Genomic DNA, 18,886 nt, shown 5'->3' with positions numbered 1-18,886 from the left:
GTCAAGCAGGTGGGGCAGACAGTCAGCTTTGCTGAGCAGTGATCTTCTGGATCTTGTTGGAAAAAAGATGAGTCAATGGCCACTGGAAGCAAGATCAGGGAACATATGAAGACTACAGGGATACTATTTGTCATTGTAGGGAGAAAATTTGCATGGACAAAGCTCAGTTAGAGTTGAAGCTGGCCAGTATGGTGGGGGACAACTACAAGTTTTTGTTTGTTTGTTGTTTGTTTGTTGTTTGTTTGCTGTTTGTTTGTTGTTTATTTGTTTTGGGTTTTAATATGTTAACATCAAAATGAAGACCAAAGAAAACTTTGGTCCATTGGTACATGAGTATGGTCACCTCACAGATAGGGACACAGACAAAACAGACTGTTAATGTCTTCGTTACCTCTTCAACACATACAATGGACTCTGGGACCCAAGGCACCCTGACTTGAAGGACTGTGACTGTGGTAATGATAAACACCCAGACAACCCCAAACTTTTTTGGGACTTGCTGCTCCACCTGGATGCACAAAAGTCTAGGGGGACCAGTGAGATTCATCCTAGGGTACTTGTCATGATTTTGGCTGGAACAGAGTTAATTTTCTTCACAGAACCTAACACAATGCCATGTTTTGGATTTTTCATGAAAACAGTGGTGATATCACACTGATGTCTGCAGCTGTTGCTCTTTTCATAGTCCTTAGATACTTTTCAGCTTTTCATGCTGCCCTGCCATCAAGAAGGCTGGGGTGCACAAGAAACTGTGAGGGGACACAACCAGGACATCTGACACAGACAGGCCAAAGGGACGTCCCATGTCATGTGGTATAATGCTCAGCAGTAATAACTGGGGTAAACAAGGGGCATATTTAGAGTGATGGCATTTGTCTTCCCAGGAAACTGTTATGTAGTGAGCCCTGCTTTGCTGGTAGTGGCTGAATGTCTGCCTGCTAATAGAAAGTAACAAATGAATTCCTTGTTTTGCTTTGCTTTTGCACACAGCTTTTGCTTTACCTAGTCAAATGTCTTTATCTTAACTGGTGAGATCTTGCACTTTTACCTTTCCAGTTCTCTTCCCCATCCCACCTGTTGTGAGGGAGAAACTGTCTATGTGGCACTCAGTTGCCTGCCAGGCTAAACCACAACAGTGCAGAAAGCGCTGGCTGATGTCATCTCAAGACCTCTCTATTATTTTCCAATGATCTTGGGAATCTAGACAGGTCCTAGTCAAATGAAAGCTGGCAAACATTGTTCCAATTTTCAAGAAGGGCAAGAAAAAAGGATTTGGTAATTACAGGCCTGTCAGTCTCACTTCAGTGCCTGGTAAAATTATGGAGAAAATTATTCTGGGAGTTATTGAAAAACACCCGAAGGACAATGCAGTCATTGTTCATAGTCAACACAGGTTCACGAGGGGAAGGTCCTGTGTAATGAACTTAATTTCCTTTTATGACAAGGTCACCCTTCTAGTTGACCAAAGGAAGCCAGTTGATGTAACCTTTTTGGATTACAGTGAAGCTTTCAATATTGTTTCTCATGATAGCCTTCTGGGCAAATTGTCCGGCATATAGCTAGATGAAAACAATACAATAGGTGAACAACTGGCTGATGAGTTGGGCTCAACAGGTTATAGGGAGTAGGGTTATAACAAGATGCCAGTCACTTAATAAGGTTCCACAGCACTGTGTTTTAGGGCCAGTTCTCTCCAATATTTTCATAAATGACTTGGGTGCAGGACCAGAAGGTTTGCAGGTGAGACAAAAATAAATTGGGAGGAAGTGTTGACTCCAATGGTGTTAAAGAGGCCTTGCAGAAAGATTTGGGCAAATGAGCAATCACCAACAATACGAAGTTTAACAAAAGCAAGTGCCAGATTCTGAACTTGGGATGGAGTAAGCCTGGCTATATGTACAGATTAGGGGATGAGAGGCTAGTGAGCAACCCTGTAGAAAGGTTTCTGGAGGTTTTTGTTGAGAACAAGTTGAATATGAGTCAACAGTGTGTCCTGGCATCCAGGAAGGCCAACTGTACCCTGGGGTGTAGCATGACATTACTAGTCAGTTGAGGGAATTGTCTCATTCTACTCTGCACTGCTGCAGCCTTACCTGAGCATTGTGTACAGTTTTGGGCACCACAAAATAAGAAGGACATAAAACTATTAGACAGTGTCCAAAGGAGGGCTACAAGGATGGTGAAGGACCCAGAGGGCAACACATATGAGGAGCAGCTGAGATTGCTTGGTTTGTTCAGCCCCGAGCAGAGCAGGCTGAGGGGAAGCCTCATGGCGGCCTGCAGCTCCCTCACAAGGGGAGTGGAGGGGCAGGCGCTGAGCTCTGCTTTCTGGGGACAGCGACAGGACCCAAGGGAACGGCATGGAGCTGGGACAGGGGAGGGTCAGGCTTGGGGGGTAGGGAAAGGTTCTGCACCCAGAGGGTGGTTGGGCACTGGGATAGGCTCCCCAGGGCACCAAGCCTGACCGACTTTGAGAAGCATTTGGACAGTGCTTTCAAACATATGAGATGACTTTGGGATAATCATGTGTGGAGAGAGGAGTTGAATGCACTGAGCCCTTTGGGGTTCTTCCAGCTCATATTCTATGATTCTATTCTACAGGAGCACTTGAATAAGAAAGAAAATAAAAGTTGAAGGAAAAATGTCTGCAAGGCAAATATTCTAGTCTCAGCTCTTTGTTTCGACCAGATACTTCAGATTTGTAATGAGCATTGACACTAATTGAAAATCCTGTGAAGTAAAAGCATATCATGAATAATATCAATATCTTATGTCAGACCTCCAAGCACTTTAGGTGTTTTTGTTTTGTTTTGTTTTGTTTTGTTTTTGTTTTTTAACTGGTGATAAGCTGAAGCAAAAAAATCTGTCTGGAAAAATGATAGGTAAAAATGAACTATTGAGATTTGACTGCCACACCTGTACACTTACTTTCTCATGCAAAATAATATGAAATTCTTGCCTGATGTCTTTGTTTGGGCTTACTTATTCTGGTTGGAAACATTCCTGTTCCAACATGTTCACCCTGGACTTTCTTGGTTGTCACTCTCCCTCATCAATTCCTGGAGAGGAATCCAGTAAACACACCAAACATTCAGTTATAAACACTCTGCATTCAATAGTCCTGCCTTGGGTAGTTCAAACTAACCCCCCCTAACTATAAAATAAATATAGTTGCTCTATATGCAGGTGCTAACTACTCTTTATCAGAAAATTTAGGTTACTACTCCTTGCAGAGGGAAATAAGAAACAGATGAACACATCTCTTTGCAAACTGAATGTTTATTCAACCCTTCTATAAATAAAATCTACTAAAGTTTTGAACAGGTCTTTGGCTATGTGGCCTGTTCCAAAATGAATTTACGGCACAGTCTTGTTCCTTTCAGCTCAGGAGCTGGAGTCCAAAATAACTGGTTTATCAAAAGTTTCCAGCAATGTATGTTATTGAAAATGGAAGCATCTGAAGGCTGGAGGAAAGCTTATACTTATAATTTAAGCAATCAGCCACACTTTCAAACAGGTGAATTCTCCTTTTCATCCTGAAAAGGAATACTCCTTTTCAGTAAAGCCTTAAAGATTTTTGAACTGTGAAATTATATATATTTCTTAGCTTCCTACTCCATTCTTCACTGCATCAGGGGATATATTTCCTGCTTTTGATGTAAGGCTTATTATTATTATTATTATTATTATTATTATTATTATTATTATTATTATTATTATTATTATTATTATTATTATTATTATTATTATTATTATTATTATTATATTAATAATATACATATTATATATATAATATATTATGTTATATTGATAATATATTATTATTATTATTATATTAATTATATATGATATATAATATATTATATTATATTAATAATATATTATATAATAATAATAATAATAATTGTTATTATTATTATTTATTTATTTTTATTATTTCTTATTAGGAATATGCTGGGCTCAAACTGAGGAAGAAACAAGAAGTTATGAGAGTACATCTCAGGATATTGCACAGGTAACTTTTACATTTCTACAGTCTCCACTGGTGCCTGATTTCTTCTGTTCTATTTACCATTAATTTGTCTCCTAGCACTTTTGTTTCTGCTGCCTGATTAAAAACTGAAATAAGGTAATAAGACTCACTGACACTCTTCATCTGCTATTGTGGAATTATTCCGTCTTTTGAAATGATGGAAGAAAGAAAATGAGAAGTTCATCAGGACATTGCCACTCTAAAAAACAAGTGAAACAAATTAGTCAACCTAATCTGACAATTCTAGTGTTTAACTGGTAGCATGTAGAGCTAAGTCATTCAGTGTCAGCCCAACCTTTCTCAGAAATGTCTCTCAGGTTGAATTCTCAGATACCAAAGAACATTTGGTAGCAGTATTCACTTTCAGGGAAAGTTTCACTTTCAAAGTGAAACTTTTCACTTTGAAAAGTATTTCACTTTCAAAGGGAAAGAAGAGTACTGACAAGGCTCAGAAGGAGAACCTGGGGGTGACAAAGATGAACAGAAAAAAATGAAAGGGCATGAGGCCTCTTGAAAGGTTGGAAGTGATTAATATAGTTGGCTTCTTTTGGGCCAGAAGGGTGGGAATTCTGTTATTTATTTATTTATTTATTTATTTATTTTATTTTATTTTTCCAGCCTGCTGGAAAGTGGATCTTATTTTGCCTTTTGCCTTTGAGCCATCCATAGCACAGCTTTTCTCAACATTTCCTCAAGAATTTTTCCCCTCAATTGCTGAAAAGGTTTATTGTTTATGTACCAGACATAATGTGGCAGCAGAGCCCTTGGGCATGTTCTTCGATAAGCAATACATAGGCACAGTCACAGAGCCAAATGCTTTCAATAATGCAGTTGGCTTTATCCAGGAAAGGTAAAGTTATGCTAACAAACTAAATAAATAAATAAATAGATAAATAAATAAATAAATAAATAAAGGCTGTACCCTGTGAGGTAAGGTAAGAGAAAAAGATAATGGATAATAAAATATGAATTAAGCAGGATCTGCAAAAATGCTATGAAATGCCACTAAATGTGGAAATGAAAATGATGTTGTAAGATGATATGCTGCCCACAGAATGAATTATATGCTGAAGAAAGTGGGGGGGGGGGGGTGGGGGGTGGATCAGTGTAATAAACAACAATGATGAAACTGGAAAAATCTTCTTATATTAAGTATGGTAGTATCTTCTGATATTTTCTTATATTCTGATATGGTATCTGCTGATATTTCCATCTTTGCTTTAGTCTTCTCTTTGATATTTATTTATTTATTTATTTATTTTCTGCTGTAAGGTTCCTCTCTTTCTTTAGATATTCCATCATTCCTGCACTTCTCCAACCTTCTTTCTCTCTGAATTCTACCTTCAGAGGTGCTGAAATCCAAGAATTTCACTTTTTTCTACCCATGCCAACACCTCCTATCTTTTGCTCTCATCTTTTATCCTACTTCTACTCTGCAGCCAAAAAAAGAGGAAATAAAAATGCCAATTCCACTCATGCTCCATGTACCAGAAATAATTTCCAAATCTTCCACCTAGATTCAGGTGGTTCTGCATCTTCTATCAATCCAATCATATTTCCTATGGAAAGAGAGGCCTAAATTGTATATTCATATTCATATACATTCTTTATTCAAGAATGTTAGTATACAGTAGTGATATACAACACTATCTGTATTCAAGCTATGATGTCATTTATGAATTATTACAGTGCTTAATGAATTCCTACCTTCATCTTGGATTGTAAAGCCACCAGTACATTCCATTCAGTATTTTATAAAATTTTTATAAAATTTTATATATTTTATGATACAGCTTTTATAAAAGGAGTTCACACAAGAAGAAGAATAACAGAAGATTAAGTCCAAGGACAAACCTCTAGCAATTGCAGAGGAAATGGAATGTATTCATCTTGACAGAAGAAAGGAACTGGTCACTTGGGTTCTCCCAGTTATAACAGAAAGACTTTGGTGAGGAAATGGACAGTTCTCAAAGATCAACCTTATCAGAGTAAACATAAAGTTAAGAAAGTTCTCTAAAATAACAGTGTACTTAGATCAAAAGAAAACAGGAAACTGAAAACAATAGTCCATTATTTAAAAGATAACGGTATATCTTTTTTTTTTTTTTTTTTTTTTTTTTTAATAGGAGTGCACTGTTAGAATTTAAATATAATTTTACATGGTTATTCAGATTTGGACACTGCTGAAAAGGACTATGAAAATATGTATTTGTGGCTATAAACCTACTTTTTTTTTTTCTTTAGATAAGTAGCACAATATGATAAAATATTATTATTATTTTATATGTATTTAGAATAATGTGGCTAAAGCAGACCTAATTTATCATGATTCCAATTTATAGCTTGATTTAGCCTTCCTCATTTGATCTTCTAAAATGTCAGAAAGACAGTTCAGCTCAGTTCTTTGCATCCATGTTAAGTAAAACTGCATTTTTCTCTACTTTTATATGAATGACAAAGCTCCTGTAACTTTATTTCTATTAATTCAGTTTACTATCCTGGTGGAACCAAAAATGTATCGTTATGAAATATTTCAGTACTTAAAAATAGATATTTATAAATTAAAAACATTATCACACAACAAAGAATTAAAACAGATGTTAATAAAGTGCTTTATAAAGCAGCTGACAGTGAGAAGACAATGACCCCTGTACTCGGCTCTGGTGAGGCTGCACCTCAAGTACTGTGTTCAGTTTTGGGCCCCTCGCTACAAGAAGGACATCGAGATGCTCGAGCGAGTCCAGAGAAGGGCAACGAAGCTGGTGAGGGGTCTGGACAACAAGTCTTATGAGGAACGGCTGAGGGAGCTGGAGAAAAGGAGGCTCAGGGGTGACCTTATCACTCTCTACAGGTACCTTAAAGGAGGCTGTAGCGAGGTGGGGGTTGGTCTGTTCTCCCACATGCCAGGTGACAGGACGAGGGGGAATGGGCTTAAGTTGTGCCAGGGGAGGTTTAGGTTGGCTATGAGGAAAAACTTCTTTACCAAAAGGGTTGTTAGGCATTGGAACGGGCTGCCCAGGGAAGTGGTGGAGTCACCATCCCTGGAGGTCTTTAAGAGACATTTAGATGTAGAGCTTAGTGTTACGGTTTAGTGGAGGAGTTGTTAGTGTTAGGTCAGAGGTTGGACTCGATGATCTAGAGGTCTCTTCCAACCTAGAAATTCTGTGATTCTGTGAAAAATATTTAACTTCAAGGTCATGTTTCTGACACATCAATGTTATTGAATTTTTAATGGTTCTTTTTATCTGTTTCAGAAGCACAATAAACACCTTGTTGGATGTCCCATTCTTCACATGTAGTCTGTATGAACATATTGGAAGACTAAAGACCTACTGCTGCATTATGAAGATGGGTCTGACAGCCTCAAAGAGAACTGTTAAACTGACCCAGAACCCTGCAGTCACCTATAACTCTGTAATGGCAGGATTCTGTCATGTCTACGTATCAGTTGGAGAAAGGGCATCACAAAATATTAAGTTTCAATGCAAATGAAAGCCTTAAAATCAAGCTCATTACTGAGAATTGTCTATCTTTGCATGCTATACACCTCTCCCACAGTCTGCTTAACTTCTTCTTCTTGGTGCAACAGTTACCATGGTATAGGTTGCTTGCTTTAAAGAAATACTACTAACTCAGACATGCAATTTAACCTGTTGAGTTAAATTGCTGATTTATTCATAAAAGAACAAAGGTTAAAACTTCCATGTTGAGGAGAACACCAGTTCAGAACATGAGCACCAGAACAGTTTATTTTACCATAGAAGTGAAGATGATAGTGTTTAAATAGTTTATGTGAAAAAATGCTTGCTTTGTAAGCTGTGAAACTGCCATTTACAATCTTAATGAAGAAAAGTCATTGATATTCTGTAAGAACAGCTTGATTTCTTAGGAGAATTACATCTTTTATAATCCAGAGCTTGGAGAATTTGACTGAGTCTCCTTAAATTATGGTATCCAAGACACAGTAATATACAGGATATGGTTCTACACATTCTGCACATCATGGTAGCATTGTGGCTTTTTGCAATTTTATTTAGATGTGTTAGCCTTTTCTTTATAGGTCAGTTATAAATCATGCCTACTAGCAGGCACACTACACAAAATAGGATTCAAGTGAACATTTACAGGACATTTAAGGGGATCATTAAATTAAAGACGAAAAGTAGAACTTCTTATTGGTTTTCACCAAGATTCCTAATAGTTAGACATTAAAACAAACAAACAAACAAACAAAAAGCACCACAACTAAGGATGTAATTATTGATAGGTTTTTAAAAGCAGAGAACAATCACAACAAACGCAAACAAAATGCATTTTTTTGCAGTACATAAGTTTTCAATAAATGGGGTTTGTCATCCTTTAGTTGTCCAAAAGCATTCCTAAATCAGAAGAAAAACCTTATTTGTTTCAGGAAAGAGTGAAGACACATTAAATATTTTCCACTAATTGATACTACGTGAATCATGAGTCATTTTATAAACAATATTGGCTGTGTTTTAAAATAAATACTTTCCTTACATTATGAAAGGTGTTTTTTGTTGTTGTTGTTTTGTTTTTTTTGTTGTGTTTTTTTTTTTTTTTTTTTTTTTCTTTTTGTCAGGGGGAGAAATGTAAGGTCACACTTTATTGTTCTAAAATTCTCCAAAATGCAGTTATATTGTTCATTTGAAGTTTGGCAGTATATTTTACAACACATACAACATTTCTGATAGATTTTTTATCATAATTAAAAAATTTCTATATTTAAAATACAGTATTTTAATTTTAGTTACAATTAAATTTTAATGTTTTATTAAATAGGAATAACATTATTTCTTAGAAAAAGATAACTTCAGCTGTTCAGTTAGATAATTTTCTAAATAAAATGGATCTAAATGTAATGAAAATATTTTTTTTTCTTGTCTTCATTCATACCTGAAATACATTTGAAAGCTTTGTTGCTGGTATTAATTCATTCACTGTTCTGTGGAAAATTCTAGAGTGAATTTGGAAAACTCATGGTCTTAGTCAAGTAGCTGCTGCATCTGGCTTGATTTCCTTCTTGACAACTTTGAATAAAGTACTTTCTTTCACTTCAATACTTATTCCCCTCTGCTTGCAGCAAGTTAACGCAAGCATTGTTCTGGGGCATTGATGTCAAGTTGCAGCAATCTGTCAGAGACTCCGCTTGTTAACAAACATGAAATTAGAATTGATGTTCAGCTTAAGAATGGAGACTGCAAACAATAATGAGATACTGAGAGTCCTGCAGTTGTGTCTGGCTCAGCAGGGCATTAGAGGAGGGAGTCTTGAACTCCTCACTCCTCCCTCCCTGGCCTGGTGAGCCCCCTTGAAACATACATGTTTAGGAGCTTACTGCTGCCACTTGGCTAACAAAATGACCACGGATATCCCCTAAAATTTCTAAGCTATTACTCGTCTTAACAACAGGAAATCAAAGATTTGTTTTGTTTTGTTTTCTTGAGGGGGAGGGGGAGGAGGAGGAGGGAGGAGGAAGAGGAGAGGGAAGGGGAGGGTTTGTAGAGCGAGAGTAAAGAGGGGGGGGAAGGAAGTTTTTATTTCCACAGAAAATTACACAATGTTTAATTAAAGGAAACGAAGGAGAGGGGGAAAGGACTCAGATGAGGAAATCTTGGTTGCCAAGTCAATACATGTAAATCACTGAACATTAAAGTGACTCAAAGTAAGAACAAATATACATTGTAATGTTCCACAAACTTCTGCTGATTTGCAAGGTGGAGCTCAGTAGACACATTCCTTTTCAGAGACTCAATCTAGGTTCAGCAGGTTAAGCCATTAACTAATCCCTGGCTATCTTCTATTTCCTGATGCAGCTGTGGCCTATAAGACACAAGCACTGAAATCAGTGGAGCTTGTTTGCCCCTTGTGAAGGATCCAAATATCTTTCAGGACCTTTGGCAGAGGGAGATCTAATGCTGCCCCTTCATTTGCTGCAAACACTTTTCAGTTTCAGCTGCCCTCATTCAGTCTTCCTCTACTGTCACACCTGTCCACGTTCAACCCGGTATGACCAACCACAGAACAGAATCACAGAATGGCAGGGGTTGGAAAGGAACCTCATCTAGTCCAAACCTCTGCCAAGCAGAATCAACCAGAGAACATTATACAGGATGGCATCCAGGCAGGCTTTAAATATCTCCAGAGAAGACTCTACAAACTTTCTGGGCAACCTGTCCCAGCGCAAAGTCACCCTCACAGTAAAGAAGTGCTCCCTCATATTCAGCCAGAAATTCCTGTGCTTCAGTTTGTGCCTATTGCCTCTCATCCTGTCACTGGGCACAACAGAAAAGAGACTGGCTCCATCCTCTCAGCACCCTCCCCTCAGATATTTATACACATTGATAAGGTCTCCTCTCAGTCTTCTCCTTTCCAGGCCCAGCATTCTTCAACCTGTCCTCGTACAACAGGTGCTCCAGTCTACTCATCATCTTAGTAGACCTCCTCTGGACTCACTGCAGTAGTTCTGTGTCCTTCTTGTACTGGGGAGCCCAAACCTGGACACAATACTCCAGATGTGGCCTCACCAGGGCTGAGCAGAAGGAGAGGATCGCCTCCCTTGACCGGCTGGCAACATTCTTCCAAAAGCAGCCCAGCATACCATTGGCCTTCTTGGTGACTTGTGGTCAGCCTGCTGTCCAACAGGACTCCCAGGTCCTTCTCTGTAGAGCTGCTCTCCAGCAGATCAGCCCCCAGCCTGTGGTGGTGCTTGGGATTGTTTCTCCCTAGGTGCAGGACCATGCACTTGCCTTTGTTGAACTTCATGTGGTTCCTCTCAGGCCAACCCTCCAGTATTACTGTATTACACTAAGATATATAAATGGAAATCTGGTAAGCTAAGTTCTCCTTTATTTATTTTATTATTTTATTTTATTTATTTATTTTTTCACCAAACATGGGTAGTTATGTCTCCTACACATAACTACCTAGAGATACCCGAAGAGATCACTCCCTGGTCACCAGCTAGTCCTTTAACTTGTTCAGACCAAGGAATGCACAGAGCGTGGCTAGGTTTTACAGAGTCCTCTGGAAGCTACCATTCCCAGACCTACTGTTAGTTAACTGTTGAGGTATTAAGGTTACAATAATTCCTCATGCAGAATGAAAATTGCCCTTTATTTTTCTCATGTTTCATTCTTTATCTACACATAATTATGCTTGATATAGATTAAACAGATTCTACCTTACTAGAGCAAGATTAAGCCCAACTGTATAATTTATGTGACATGGTAAGTAGGATGCACCTTTCCATAAAAAGACATCCCCAGAAAAGATACCTTGCTTAAAACTGACCTTTAAATAAAGATGTTACAACTGTTTATTATTCGCTAATATGAACCATAAAAAGGAATGCTTCTGTTCTCATTTTTTAAGTGAAAATTTACAAGCAGTTAGTTAGAATATCAGTTTCTGGTGTGCCCAATCTGATGCAAACTATGTGGCAAAGGTGGTAGTCGACACCACACCTTTTTGTAAAATGAAGACACTTTTGTCTATTACCAGTTGTCTTTTTCTCCTGCTTAGTTTCTAAGCTCTTAGTCTGTTACTGTATTTGTGGTGAACCATAAGTAAGGCCTTAATATCATAGAATCACTAGGGTTGGAAAAGACCTCCAAGATCATCTGGTCCAACCATCACCCTGCTACCAAAGTCACCCACTAAACCACGTCCCTAAGCATCACATCCTTAAACACCCCCAGGCATGGTGACTCCACCACCTCCCTGGGCAACCCTGGGGCCTCCTCTTTTCCAGACTAAACAACCCTGTTCCCTCAGATGCTCCATACAGGACTTGTGTTCCAGGCCCCTCACCAGTTTCATAGCCCTGCTCTGGACACATTCCAGGGCCTCGATGTCCTTCTTGTACTGAGGGGCCCAAAACTGAACACAGTGCTCGAGGTGTGGCCTCACCAGAGCAGAGCACAGTGGGATGATCACCTCCCTGGTCCTGCTGGCTGCACTATTCCTGACACAGGCCAGGATGCTGTTGGCCTTCCTGGCCACCTGGGTACACTGCTGGCTCATGTTCAGGTGAGCATCAATCAGCATTCCCAGGTCCTTTTCCTCGGCAGAGTTTTCCAGCCACTCTGCCCCAAGCCTTTAGTGCAGCATGCGGTTGTTGTGGCCCAAGTGCAGGTCCTGGCACTTAGCCATGTTGAACTTCATCCTATTTGCCTCTGCCCATCGACCCATCCTGTCCAGGTCCCTCTGCAGGGCCTTCATACAGCCTGGAAAATCCAAACTTCCCCCCAACTTAGTGTCATCTGCAAACTTACTGAGGGTGCATTCAATTCCCTCATCCAAATTATCAGTAAAGATAATAAAGAGGATGGGCCCCAACACTGACCCCTGGGGAACACCACTGGTGACCAGTCACCAGATGGATTTCATTCCAGCACTACCACTGACTGGGCCTGGCTGCCCAGCCAGTGTTTAACCAAGCAAAGAGTGTACCTGTGCAAGCCATGGTCTGCTAGCTTCTCCAGGAGAATACTCTGGGAGACCTTGTCAAAGGCCTTCCTGAAGTCTAGGTAGACTACATCAACAGCCTCATCCAGCAGGCTTGTGGCATCTTAAGATTCCTCTCATAAACATAACATAGGAATCAATTTTTTTACTTTTACAGATAAACAGAGAAAGTGATAGAGAAGAAAACACACAGAACAAATAGCTGTACCACAGCAAGCCAGATAAATGACATGTATTTGTTACAAACTGGTGTCAAACATATCCTCAGACAGAATTAAAAATGTACTCCTATCAGTTAAATGGTTCCTTCAACCTACTGGTCTGCCAGGAACTAAATTCCCACTGTTAAGTAGTAACTACAGAATTCTGGATAATTCCTGCACCTTGTAGATACAGCTTTGATACAGGTTGAATAACCTGTAAATACAGGTTATTCAAAGCAAATGAATTCAGAACTAGTTTCTCTAGGAGAATTAGGTATATTGAAACCTAGGGAATGCACACTACGAAAACTGACTACTCTTCCCAAACCACCTTTTATGTTCTGCCCTCAAAGAAGTCCCCTTTCTCTCAGGGGAAAAAAAAAAACAAACAAACAAAACAAACAAACAAACAAATCCTCTAATTAAAGATTCCAAAACAATAATGAATTTAACTGTTCCCAAGTTCATCCTCCTTTTCTTTTTCTTTTCTTTTTCTTTCTTTCTTTCTTTCTTTCTTTCTTTCTTTCTTTCTTTCTTTCTTTCTTTCTTTCTTTCTTTCTTTCTTTCTTTCTTTCTTTCTTTCTTTTTCTTTCTTTCTTTCTTTCTTTCTTTTTCTTTCTTTCTTTCTTTCTTTTTCTTTCTTTCTTTCTTTCTTTCTTTCTTTCTTTCTTTCTTTCTTTCTTTCTTTCTTTCTTTTTCTTTCTTTCTTTCTTTCTTTCTTTCTTTCTTTCTTTCTTTCTTTCTTTCTTTCTTTCTTTCTTTCTTTCTTTTTCTTTCTTTCTTTCTTTCTTTCTTTCTTTCTTTCTTTCTTTCTTTCTTTCTTTCTTCTTTCTTTCTTTCTTTCTTTCTTTCTTTCTTTCTTTCTTTCTTTCTCTTTTCCTTCCTTCCTTCCTTCCTTCCTTCCTTCCTTCCTTCCTTCCTTCCTTCCTTCCTTCCTTCCTTCCTTCCTTCCTTCCTTCCGTTTTCTTTTTTTTTCCTTCCTTCCGTTTTCTTTTTTTTCTTTTCTTTTCTTTTCTTTTCTTTTCTTTTCTTTTCTTTTCTTTTCTTTTCTTTTCTTTTCTTTTCTTTTCTTTTCTTTTCTTTTCTTTTCTTTTCTTTTCTTTTCTCTTCTCTTCTCTTCTCTTCTCTTCTCTTCTCTTCTCTTCTCTTCTCTTCTCTTCTCTTCTCTTCTCTTCTCTTCTCTTCTCTTCTCTTCTCTTCTCTTCTCTTCTCTCTTCTCTTCTCTTTTCTCTTCTTTTCTCTTCTTTTCTTTTTTTTTTCCTTACAGATTACTAGCCCAGTTCTCCAAAGATAAATAACCTTTCTTTAATCATAGCAGGAGAAAGTTGACCCCTTGTGCATATGTTCTGCAATAGTCCTCATTAATATAATCAGAAACTATTTTTCCCAAAGGACCATGCCTCGTTCAGCATACTAGATGAAGTGCACTTCTGGAATGAACTAGGGTTGCATGGTGATTAAAAAACTATATACTTAATTACAAGGTTAAAAGGAAAAAAGAAGGGAAACTAAACTGAACTAAACAGACTGAGTTTCCAAGTGATGCTGAACACATTATTTGAAACAAAACTTGTCCTGTTCATAATTCACTATCTATTTCTTATTTTCTGTTTGGCTAAATTAAGATTCTGGTTCTGATCTGTAAAGCTTCTTACAACACAACAATGAGTAAATGCACAGAGGGTAGCTAGGCTTTACAGTGTCCTCTGGAAGCCACCATCCCCAGACCTTCTGATAATTAGCTGTTGAGACATTAACGTTAAAATAATTCTTCATTCAGAATGAAAATTGCCCTTTTTTCATACATACTTAAATATACTTTACATACTTAAAACACGGAACACTTCAACACCTTGACAAATCAGTCTGTAGGTGTTTAACTACAAGTTAAAGTTAGTCTGAAACTAACTTAGTAAAGGTAGCAGCACATAAGTCTCTCACAGTCTCAGTATCCAATTGGTAAAATGGAAATAGGATGAAACTTCTGATGTTTGTTTGAAAATTGATTTATTTTTATACATTTGAAGGCTGAAGCCACTATTGGAATGGGTGTCTGGAAAAAAAAAAAAAAAAAAAGAGTAAAAATAGAACATTGTTACTCCAAGCAAATGCATCAAAGGCCAAAAAAACCTTCAAAATTAGCAACATTGAGGAAGACTTAGAACAGATGTTAACCAATGCATGCAGATTTATTTCTGTATTAAATATACTCATATCAGACAAGAACCTTCAAAGCAAATCAGTTTAGTTTTGAAGATATTAAGGAATTTGATTGCCTAGTGAAAGCTGGTTTAATTTTTATTTTAATTCAAAACAGTGAATAATATTTAACACTGCACGTGGCTGAATTGTCAATATTGCATACAAACATTAAATATATTATTGATATTTTTAAGTCAAATGTGTGGTCCTTTTCTTGGTCCACTGGAGCATCTAACCTGCTGAATTCACATGATGAAAGTGGTTTGCAAATTCTTTGTACGTTGCCACTAATCATTTAAATACATCTACTGCAAAGTGAGTCAAAACTCTGTGGTTTATCAATTTTTGCTGTGACACAAATTACTGAAATAAGCAGGGCATTGTGTCTGCCTGTGTATCCCCACAGGGAATGGCTTTCCAGTAGCTGGGTATTCTTAGTTTACTCTTGCAAAGGGGAATACCATTGCTGTAGTAATTTACAATATTTCCATATCTTAGCTGAGCAGAGGCATTAGTCAGGTTAAAACCAGTTGATCTCTATAGGAGTTAAGCATATAATTAAGAGCTTTCATAAGCTTCACTATTAATGTGTTAGTATTTACAAAGTATTACAAAGCAGAGCTGTGAGTAGTGCAGTTATTCAAGAGTTAGAAGGTATGCATCATTTGTAACCAAACTTTCTCCTCTTAGTACACTGTGTAGCATGCAGGAATATCTCTTGGAGTTGCTAGAGGAAAGTAGATATATTGTGATGAGACGAGACATAAAACAATCAGGTCTAGATTGATCCTTCATATCAAATCTAGATTTGAAGAGATGTTATCATCTGCCTGTCTGAGCTTACATCTATGTAAATTGAGCTTGGTTGCCCAGATGAATTCACCCATTCCAGCCCAGAAGCAGGCAACAAGGGACAAGCACTGCAGCAGGTTGGCCCTGCACAGTTAGCATAGTTACACTCAAGGTGCCTGTGGCACCACCTGAAACATTTACTGTGAGGGCCACAGACTTCAGGAGGTGTGTCAGCTCCAGCAGAGCCTGCCCACAGACAGGACACCCAGTGACTGACACAGGGAGCCTGCTCTCAGTCAAAGTATACAGTGAAATAACAGCACTGTCTGAGCTTTCACATATACTTAGCTGAAGTGATTCGAGCATACTTACAGTAAACATACTGGCTGTAAACAATACTTATAAGTATCTGTACCAGAACTTCAGCAGCTGTTTCTTGTGATAAGCTTGCCCCTGCTTCAAACCGGGAACAACAGCTACAGCATTGTCAGCAGCACTGCCTAGCCTCTGTTGCTCTGGTGGCTGAAATTGCTCTTTAAAGTCATCATAGCCACTGAAAATTCAGTGGGTCTTTATCTTCTGCCAGGTGACCATGAATTGGGCCTTCAGGCATCTCCATACACAATGGCACTGTCTTCTATCTGGCAGGATAATGATATGCTGTAGAACTCATACCTTTTTTAAGGAATGGCAAACCCATCCAACTTGTTGGCTTGCAGTAGAACTGCATACTCTGTGATGGCCAACTTCCATTCAGCCAACAGCAACCTTTAATACTGCTTTCTTGTTAATTGTGCCATAGGTGCATGCTTTTTTTTTTGTGCAGTCTGGGCTTATTCCAAATAACTTATGACCCTATTCTTGCCTTTTCTCTCTGCAATGCAACTTTACTCCTATTTTTTTCCTCACTTTGCATTTGTGGGTGCAAACCTTGGCACCCACATTCCATCAGTTTTTCCTGTTCACCTATTTAGACATGAATTATGTCTTCTCGCTGTTATCATAGCTAGTACACTTCCTCTTCCAAGAACATGAACAAGCTACCCAGAGAGAAATCTCCCTCTTTTTGTTCAAAGTCACCTTTTACCTGATAGTACCACTTATCATTACCTACCTGTAACAAAGGACTTATGTCAGAAAACATACTTGTAGGAACATACATTGCTTCTGGACAGTGATCCTCTTTGGGAGGATGTCACTAGGATGAACATTCCTCTTTGCAAGCACTCATTACACACTGGTAAAGGGTGGATAGAAGGAGTGAGGAAAGGAAGAAGGAAAGAAAGGGAGGAGAAAGGGAAGGAGGAAGGCAGGGAGGGACAGAGGGAGAACTTGGAACTGTCCATGGTTCAATAAAAGACAATAATGTGCTTCATTTACTCAGTATTTCCCACATCCACCTGTGAATACCTTCACAAGGGGGTTCACCTTCCCCTTCATTTCACAGTTTCCTGGAGGTAGGACCCTCCATTTCATTTCATGTTTCTCCAAGTGACATGGAGACACCATCACCACCCTCAGAAGGTGAGTCACATACAGGTAACATTTACATGTCACGGGAAGAGTGAAACTTTCAGCATTTTTGAGATAGAAAATCTTCATTTTGCTACATGCAACTATTTTGTTGCTTTGTCAGCACCCTCTTCCCTTCCCCCATCCCCTCTCTCCCCAAATGGATAAATTTGCAATAAAAGGTGATGAAATATATTGCCAGTACTGTGATAACTTTCTCTGGCTTTTGTTCACTAGAGAATACTTCCCAAAACTAGATGCATGCTACCGAAAACTAAACTTGTGCATTTGCTGTGAAAAACAAACAAACAAAAAAGTTTCAACAGAATTTTGCTCTAAAATCTCATATTCAAGACAAGTCTCATGCATTGGCATAAGGAGTGTTGAGCAGTTACTTTACTGCAGAAACCAATAACACTCCTCATACTCAAAAGTTCACTGAGGTGACATAACAGTGACAACTGCAACATTACCCAAATAGATATTCTAAATCTAGTTAGGAAAAACCCTAAAACTTTCTTGTTCTGGAAGAACTGTGTGGTTAAAATTCTAGATTGTGAATCAGAGAAAAATAAAAGCCTTTACATCTTGACTATTTTAATCAGAATTTTGCCTTTAACAATTTGAGAAAGAAGACAAAAAAAAAAAAAAAAAAAAAAAAAAAAAAACTGTTAATTTTTAATTTTATTTAAAATTCAATACTTTATGAACAATTTTGATTGGGGACTTAGTAATTCTATCTAGCCATGCAAATGGACAGAAAATTATCTAGTGTTATAAACTGAGGAAGATATTTCAGTTTCATAGGTACTGAAAACAGGTGCATCTCCACTATGGAAAACGTACTTTTCACATTCAAATTTAAAAGAACAATACATCTTTATATATATATCTATATATTTAAAAACAAGCAAACAAAAAAAAAAAAAAAAATCAACTTCTGGCATATATCTTACTTTACTTTTACCTTTACCTTTCTTGAAACTTACATCAAAACAGGTGAATTTAAGGGATTTTCTTAATGACAGCTAGAGCTGTCTAGGTCATCAGTTAAAATCTTAATCATTCTTTGCTGTTTATATCCAGAAGACTATAAACATTTTAGTTACGTTAATACTGCACACTGGAGCTCAGATATTTCTGTATTATGTTAGTAGAGACCATACTGGAATGGTCTCGACCTTTGGAATCAGAAGCACCACAGCTGCTCAGGCAAATAAGCTCTGCTATCATAGCCTCTCTGGGAAAATGAACTAAAATCTCTTAATGCTGTTATGTACCAGCTTGCATTGAACAAAGCTACAGAACCTGTGTCCTGCTTATAGATGTACAGCACATGTAGTTATTCACATTTAATTTAGAACCCTGTTTTCTTCATATTTACTTTATTTTACCAAATGGTTCTAATCCTGCCACGAAATCTAAGGCCTCTGTATTTACAGAGAACACTCAAGTTGAAAATGTGGTGAGTAACATCTCTTATCTGGGGAACAGAAGAAAGAAAAAAAAATCTTAAATTTGAAAATTTCAGAAAAAGAATTTAATGCAAATCATTAAATGATGCACAAACCTTCAATCAGTGAGCTATAGCTAAGTCTTTTGATCACCCCTTTCACAGAATCACAGAATCACAGAACTGTAGGGGTTGGAAGGGACC

Source organism: Aythya fuligula, chromosome Z (assembly GCF_009819795.1).
Source record: "Aythya fuligula isolate bAytFul2 chromosome Z, bAytFul2.pri, whole genome shotgun sequence".
Lineage (NCBI taxonomy): Eukaryota > Metazoa > Chordata > Aves > Anseriformes > Anatidae > Aythya > Aythya fuligula.
This window is presented reverse-complemented; position numbering follows the sequence as displayed.